Here is a 7,538-nt window from a genome sequence, read left to right on the forward strand (position 1 = left end):
TGTTTTTGTTCTTCTAGTTTGCATGATAGGTCGTTTAGATTAGTTTTTCTTATAAGTTGGTTGTTGGGATATTGTGTTGTTAGAAATGTTTATAAGTTGTGTTCTTGCATATGTTTAAAGTTCAAGCCTGCCTACTTCCTTGTTCTAGCTACGAGTTTGTCCTTAGTTTCTTCAATAGCATCTTTTCTAAACTCTAAACATGCTCATCTTTTTTATGAAATGTTTTCCTTTGTTCTTTGTTTTTGTATTATGTCAATGAGTATAATTAACGTCATGAATGGGTTGGATTTCCTAGTTTTATTATAAAGCCATAAGTCATTTTCCACTTTTTGTTTTGGTTATAAACGTGTGTTCTTCTTCTTTTTGTTTTGTAACCTAAACTTTTTCATTGCTTTGGAAGTAATTTCCTTTTGGTGCCGAAATTTTACATCTTTCAAAATTTCTTTCCCCAGTCAGGACACTGTTTCCCTTAAGTTTGGGGGGGACAATGTTTGTCTTTTTGTTTTAAGAAAGAAAATGCTTTTATGTTTTGAAAAATAGTCAGAAAGAAAATGCAAGCAATAAAAGTGTCATATGTAGAAAAGAGTCATACGCAAGTAAACATTTTTTTGAAAAGGAGTATGAAAAAATAGTCCAAAAGAAGACAAAAAAATCAAGTTGAAAAATAAAGAGATTTGGGAGAAAATAAGAGTGGGGGAAAGAAAAAGAAAAATAAACATCGTTGGCTAATAGATTAATATTTTAATCGGCTGATCATGTAACTTGATCTCAATTTTGAGGGAGTTATGGACTCGTGCATGTTAAGTCTCGTTCTTTGATTTGAATGGGTGAGAGTGACCCGAGTCACGGACCCGAGATTACTACCATTTTAGGGACGATACCGAGTGGGGAGCTCGAAACATAACTTGACAAGATAGAATTCACTCCTCTCTGACTTTAGGGGAGTAAATAAGTGTTCCCTTTAGGATGGATGATGTGTTTTGGGGTTTTTGTTGAAAAACCACAACTCTCTAAAGTTATCTCTCTCAAATCCAAACTTCCCTCACTTTCAAAAGTCAGGTTCGACATCGTCATTTTTGAAGAAGTGTCTTCAAATGTATGTTTCACTACTTCAATTTTTAATAATGCTTTTGTATTTTCTTTGTCGTATTTCTTAAACAAAATCGAAGCACAAGCGTTCTCGCACTTTCGCTGTGGGATTTGATCCCTTCAATCTGTATCAGAGCCCTGATTATGCTTTCGATCTTGTTTTTTAATTATATAGAAAAGAAAGGTGGGCATTGTTTTCTACATTTGATGTATGTGGTTCACAAAATAGATGTTTTTTTATTTTTGGCATTATATTTACAGCTTTTCCGTTGATTCAATCAATGTAATGCCCATTGTTTTGGGTGTTTAATGCTGTAAATCGAGTCTGTAAGTCCATGTCGTTCGTGGCAAGGACTTGCTGTGAAAGAGTACCAGAAAAAATTATGCAAAATCAGAGTTCTCCGTGCAACCCTGAGAGGACAGCACCTTGGTGTTAGGGGCAGTGCCTAGGCGCTGATCAGCAGAAGACCCGAGCGCTGTCGAGTGGGCAGTGCCTAGTGCCTAGGCCCCGGTCAGTGACACCTAAGTAGTGTGCACCCTTTTACCGAGATCAACTCGAGGCATTGCAGTGGGGCAGCACCTAGGCACTAGGATAATTTTTGTTTTTGTTTAATTTCTTATAGGATTCTAAAAACTAGTAGATTTTGCTGTTTAATTATTATGCATTGTGAATGTATGTTTAATTAAAGATATGTTACATAAGAGTATGTCATATAATTTAAAATGCCACAATAAGTTAAGCATGTTCATGCATCATATGTATATAATAGTCGTAATGTATGCTATCATGATTTATTTTCATAATTGATTAATATGAGTGTTGTATTTATTAGATGAAAATAAAGTTGCATTGAACATGACATTACTTTAATAAATATAAATGTTATACTTATGTATGTCATTGATGCATGATTATAGTTTTAATTTCTCTCAATTTATAACTGTTATAAGTTAGGTAAATAGAAATTAAAGTCTATAATCAATAGTTGCATGAACCCTATGACTGTAATAATTAATTTTAAAGAGGTTTGAAATTGATTATACCTTAGGTTATATACTTTTTATTATTGGTTTTACATAGGTTTAAAAAGATGAAATAAAAGGTTAATATAAAATATTGCCTAAAAGAGAATCATATATAATGAAGGTTCTGTTTAGGTTGGGAATCGACCTGGGGGTTCAGTTAGTCAATATTTTATAGCATGCAGTGATGTGGTTAGTTCGTTCAAGTGTTTAATAATGAACTAACACGTTGATGTTAAACAAACCCAATTTAAAAGTTATATTGGGAAAACTAATAAACTTAGACAATATCATTTAGCTGGATTTTACCTAAGTAATAAACCCTAGTTTTAAAATACCAAGTGAGAGGATTAGGTATATATAAAATATACCAAGTATATATGATATATGCGGTATATAAATATATATTTTTTCCCTCACGTTCTCCGTGTAAGTTTATACTGTGAGTTCCATGCTCGCCTCGTTTCACCCTGGCACAACCTCCCTATGTTCTGGATGATATGTTGAGGGCTTGCACATTGGATTTCGGTGGTTCTTGGGACAAGTACTTAGCAGAGTTTGCAGACAACAACAGTTATTAGGCGACCATTGACATGGCCCCATATGAAGCGTTATATGGGAGAAAGTGTAGGTCGTCGGTGCATTGGGATGAGGTCGGTGAGAGAGTCCTGTTAGGACCAGAATTGGTACAAGAAACTAATGGCGCCATCCAAAAGATTAGAGCAAGAATGCAGACGACCCAAAGCAGACAGAAGAGTTACGCTGATGTTAGGCGAAGAGCATTGGAATTTGATGTCGGTGACCACGTTTTCCTTTGTGTGGCACCGGTGAAGGGAGTCCTACGTTTTGGTAAGAAGGGAAAACTCAGTCCAAGATTTATTGGTCCTTTTGAGATCTTGGAGCGCATCGGCCCGGTCGCTTACCGGTTGGCTCTGCCACCGTCGTTGAGTGCAGTGCATAACGTGTTCCACGTGTCCATGTTGAGGAAATACGTCCATGACCCTTCCCACGTCTTGGATTACGAACCACTGCAGGTAGATGAAACTTTGTGCTATAAAGAAGTACCCATTGGGATCGTAGCGAGAGAGACCAAAGTGCTGCGGAACCGGGTGATTGACTTGGTGAAGGTCTTGTGGAGGAACCACCAAATAGAAGAGGCTACTTGGGAGAGAGAAGACGAAATCAGGGCCCATTATCCTGAATTGTTCGAGCAACGAACTTTCGAGGACGAAAGTTTTTGAAGGGGGGAAGTCTGTAACGCCCCGCGTTACTCAGGTTAGCTTGCCTCGAGTTCCGGGAAATTTTTATAACAAAATAGATTGGATTTAGTTATTTATTTATTTAGTTCATTTTATTTTATTTGAGTCATCAGTTATCTTTATTTAATTTAAGTGTGGCATCTCCGCTGGTGTGTATTGTTACAGAATTAGTGGTGAGTTAGTAGCGTGTAGTTATTTATCAAGTTATGGTTCAGTACGGATTCCGCTATATGACACTTGTTTGGGCCATTGGGCCATTTACGAAATTATATTATTGGCTTGTTTTAACAAGGAGGGGTTGGGTAAGTGGGCCTTAAACAAAAGGAAAAGAACCCCAAGCCCAAAGGGGGTTAAAGTTTTAAAACAAAGAAAAAAACCCTAGCCCTTGTTCTTCCCTCTTCTTCTTCCTCCCTTTCCCTCTCTTGTTGAAGCCGCCGGCCACCCCCCACTTGGGTTCTTCTTCTCCGGCGAGCAACTCCGTTCAGGCGACGCGACGAAGAGCGGTGACATCGGAGCAGCAGGTGCAGCGTCGGGCTCGGGCAGCAGCAGACGACGTCGGACAGCGCAGCAGCAGCGCCGGAGCAGCAGGCAGCGTCGGGCAGCAGCAGGCAGCGGCGCGTGGTCTCGGGCAGCAGCAGGTGCGGCGGGACGACGCGTGGTGGCTGTTCACGGTGTTTTCCCTCGATCCGACAAACTCCAACGACTCGAATAGCTTAGATCCGGGAAGCCCGGTAATTTTTCTTTGACCCACCCTTGTTCGAAGTTAGATTTGGATTACCCACACCTAAACGAAATCGATTTAGATTACCCACACCTAAGTGATTGTTTTGTAGTAACAGACATCAAATCGAAGCCGTTGGAGGTCATTTTGGGCATTTTTCGCTGCTGCAAAAATGTGGACAGCAGTGTTTTAGGTGGTATCCGGTGATTAACTCCATCCGTTCGAAGCCCGATTTACGCTACCCACCCCTGTGCAAGCTAGATCTAATTTACCCACACCTACACGAAGTCGTTTTGCGGTAATGAGACCCGTTGAACCCTCTTAGAGTTGTTTTCGAAGGCTGAACAGTATATTTATGTTGCTGTATTTTTCTGTTTTGTGCGTAGGTGTGAGTTCGACGCAAACTTAAGGACGTGGTTGAGTAAGTAGCACCAGGGGGCGAGTGCGTGCGTTATTTAGCACTAACGGAATGGTTTTGATGCTGATTTTTTTTTTGCTAAAATAATTTAATTGAGCATGTAGGGGTTGTTAGTGTTGATTTATGAACTTCTAATGATTTTGTTGTCGTCTTTCTATTATTGAACACTTATGAGGAAACATGCCTTCTGTTCTTATTGTTGTAGGTGACTAGTAGATTCTGAATTGTTGTGGTTAGAAATAACTGGCTCATGACGTATTGCAAATATGTTGTAAATGAAATTCCTGCGTTGTTAAACTGATAATTTAGTTTACATTGTTTTAGTTGTGAGCTGTTGGGTGTGTCTTGTTTATTGCAAGGAAAAACATGCTTGTGAACTGTGCAGTGAATTGGAATGTGGGAAATTTACCTGTAGGTGGTCATGGGAGGGTTAGTGAAGCGGTGAAGGGTGAAGGGTGAAGGGACGGGTTGGCAGTCCGTTACCTATGGGTGTTCTGATCTGAAAATGCATATAAATCGCTTGGAGGTTCAAAGCCTTGAGTAGTGGCCTTGGAAATAAATGACAAGGCCGAACGTCAAATTTCTGTAAATGAGTATTGGGGTCTTGGGAATAAATGTCAAGGACCAATACGCGGGGAAGTCATCGGTACCTTGGGGATAAACGGCAAGGACCGGTGCACAGTTCAGGCCTTGGGAATAAATGGCAAGGCCGAACATCAAGTTTCTGTAGAGGAGTATTGAGGCCTTGGGGATAAATGTCAAGGGTCAATGCGACTCGAGGAGTTAGGCTTGAAGGACTAAAGTAGAGTGGTGCTTGCGAAGTAGTGCTGCTAGGCCTTGGGAATAAATGGCAAGGTCGAACATCAAGTACTGAAAAAGGAGGGGGGCGGTATCTTGGGAATAAATGTCAAGAGCCGTCATGCCTCGAGAAGTTAAACGGGGAGTAACACAGGGGGGGTGTAGAGGGAGGTTTAATACTGTGGTACAAGGGCTAGTGAATCTTTGGTTGTAGCCTTGGTTGTTCTGACGCATGGTTGTTGTATGTAAATGTCAAGTTATTGTTCGCTATCTCTCATTGTCTATTTAATTGCCTTGCTATCGTTTTTATTGAATATGCCGTGACTGTGAGCATGACTTTTGTGTTAGGTAGGAAGTGCTACTTACGGAGTACCTTACGTACTCACCCTCCCTCTTTATCATTATTTGTTTCAGGTGTGAACAGGGTCGACCGCGGTGATGATGGGGAGAGGGCTTGACCAAGGAGGGATCACTAGTCGAGTTAGTGAGGATAGAGGGAGGGGTCGTTTGGTACGAGTAGCGTTGGGATTTATGTTATTGCTAGGTGTGGACCAAGGAGAAATTTTGTATTCTTTAGAACTATTTTATTTTGTTATCGATGATGCTGGTAAACGCGTCACTGTTGTCGTTGGAGTTTAGGTGGGCGGTTGTTTTATTTATTTAAGAATTTTAGCCACTGAGGCGAATATGAGATGTCTTTGTTTTTTTTTTTAAATTGCCCACGGAGGGCGAAGTTTTGACAGTTTATAAAATTGATATTTCTGGTGGAACGTATGGGAGTCGAAGCTTTATTTCATTTAAATTATTTCCCAGGGAGTTGATTATCTCGTGTTTAGAGTTAAGGCTAGCCGGGTGAAGTATTTAGCGTTGCCTCGGATGGTATATAACATTCTGGGGCGTTACAGTTACACATGTTCCGGCATCCACCTCCAATCCACGACAAGAAGAGAAAGCAGAACCCATAAGTTCAGAAGAGAAAGGTAAGAAAGCGGAAAAAGGTAAGCACGTAGTGCCCAGCACTACCCCCCAGGTAGGTAATATTAATATTCCTCCACCGTTCCCCAAAAGGCTAGTTAAAAAGAATCAAGATAATAATTTTAAGTTCTTTGAGATTCTAAAATAGTTGCATATAAATATAACTCTCATAGATGGTTTAGAGCAAATGCCTAACTACACCATGTTTTTAAAAGACAACATATCTAGGCGGAAGAAATTAAGTAAGCATGAGACGGTAGCCTGAACAAAGTGTAGTAGTGATGCTCTATGGAATCCATTGCCTGTTAAACCTAAGGATGCAGGTAATTTTACTATCATTTGCTTAATAAGTGGTAAGAACTTAGGCAGAGCATTATGTGACTTAGAAGCTAGTATTAATCTTATGCCTCTTTCTATCTTTAAAGAGTTAAATATAGGAGAAGCTTGTCCCACTATTGTGACTTAACAACTAGCTGATACGTCCATAAAGAAACCGGAAGGAAAAATAGAAGATGTGCTTATGAAAGTCGATAAGTTTATTTTTCCTGCAGATTTCATAATTTTGGATTGTGAAGCAGATCTTGAGGTGTTGATCATTCTTGGGAGGTCATTTTTAGCAATTCGAGACACAGTATTCAATGTTCGGAAAGGAGAGATCATGATGAAGGTCAATGATCAGCAGGTAACCTCAATGTCCTTGATGCGATACGTCTCCTGGATGAAGTTGAAGACTGCTCTGCAATAGGGGCAATCATGGAGGAACTACAGGAAATGATTGTGGAAGGCTTAGAAGCTGATTTGGAGGCCGCAGAAAAATAAGCCAAAATTGCACCTGGCGCAATGTTGCCCCAACAGGAACATTTCGAGCTTTTGCAGCCGACAATAGCTGATTTGAAGGCCTTGCAACCTTCCATCATTGAACCTCCAAAATTGGAGAAGAAACCCCTACCTTTTCATTGAAAATATGTTTATTTGGGTCTAAATGATACTTTGCCGGTTATCATTTCTTCTTACTTAACTAATAAACATGACTCCTTGCTTTTGCAAGTTTTATCTAAGTATAAGAGAGCTATTGAATGGACCATAGCAGACATAAGAGGAATTAGCCCTACATTTTGCATGCACAAAATCATCCTAGAAGAAGAAGCCACCAATTCTATTGAGTGCCATATGAGACTTAACCCCAAAATGAGAAAGGAGATCATAAAATGGTTAGACAACGGGGTGATCTACCCCATTTCTAATAGCAACTGGG

The 7,538-nt window shown here is 39.9% G+C and overlaps 1 long non-coding RNA gene across 1 annotated transcript; it reads left to right on the forward strand.

Moving 5' to 3' along the window:
* The first annotated feature begins 4,209 nt into the window (after nt 1-4,209).
* On the forward strand, nt 4,210-7,025 carry LOC148210343 (uncharacterized). The gene is made up of 3 exons (XR_015792181.1): nt 4,210-4,390; nt 4,479-4,513; nt 5,723-7,025. It is a non-coding gene; the product is annotated as an uncharacterized LOC148210343 (long non-coding RNA).
* Nucleotides 7,026-7,538: the final 513 nt, after the last annotated feature.

Source organism: Momordica charantia (genome assembly GCF_013281855.1).
Source record: "Momordica charantia cultivar OHB3-1 chromosome 7 unlocalized genomic scaffold, Mcharantia_2.0 BLBB01000007.1, whole genome shotgun sequence".
In the NCBI taxonomy this organism is placed as follows: Eukaryota; Viridiplantae; Streptophyta; class Magnoliopsida; order Cucurbitales; family Cucurbitaceae; genus Momordica; species Momordica charantia.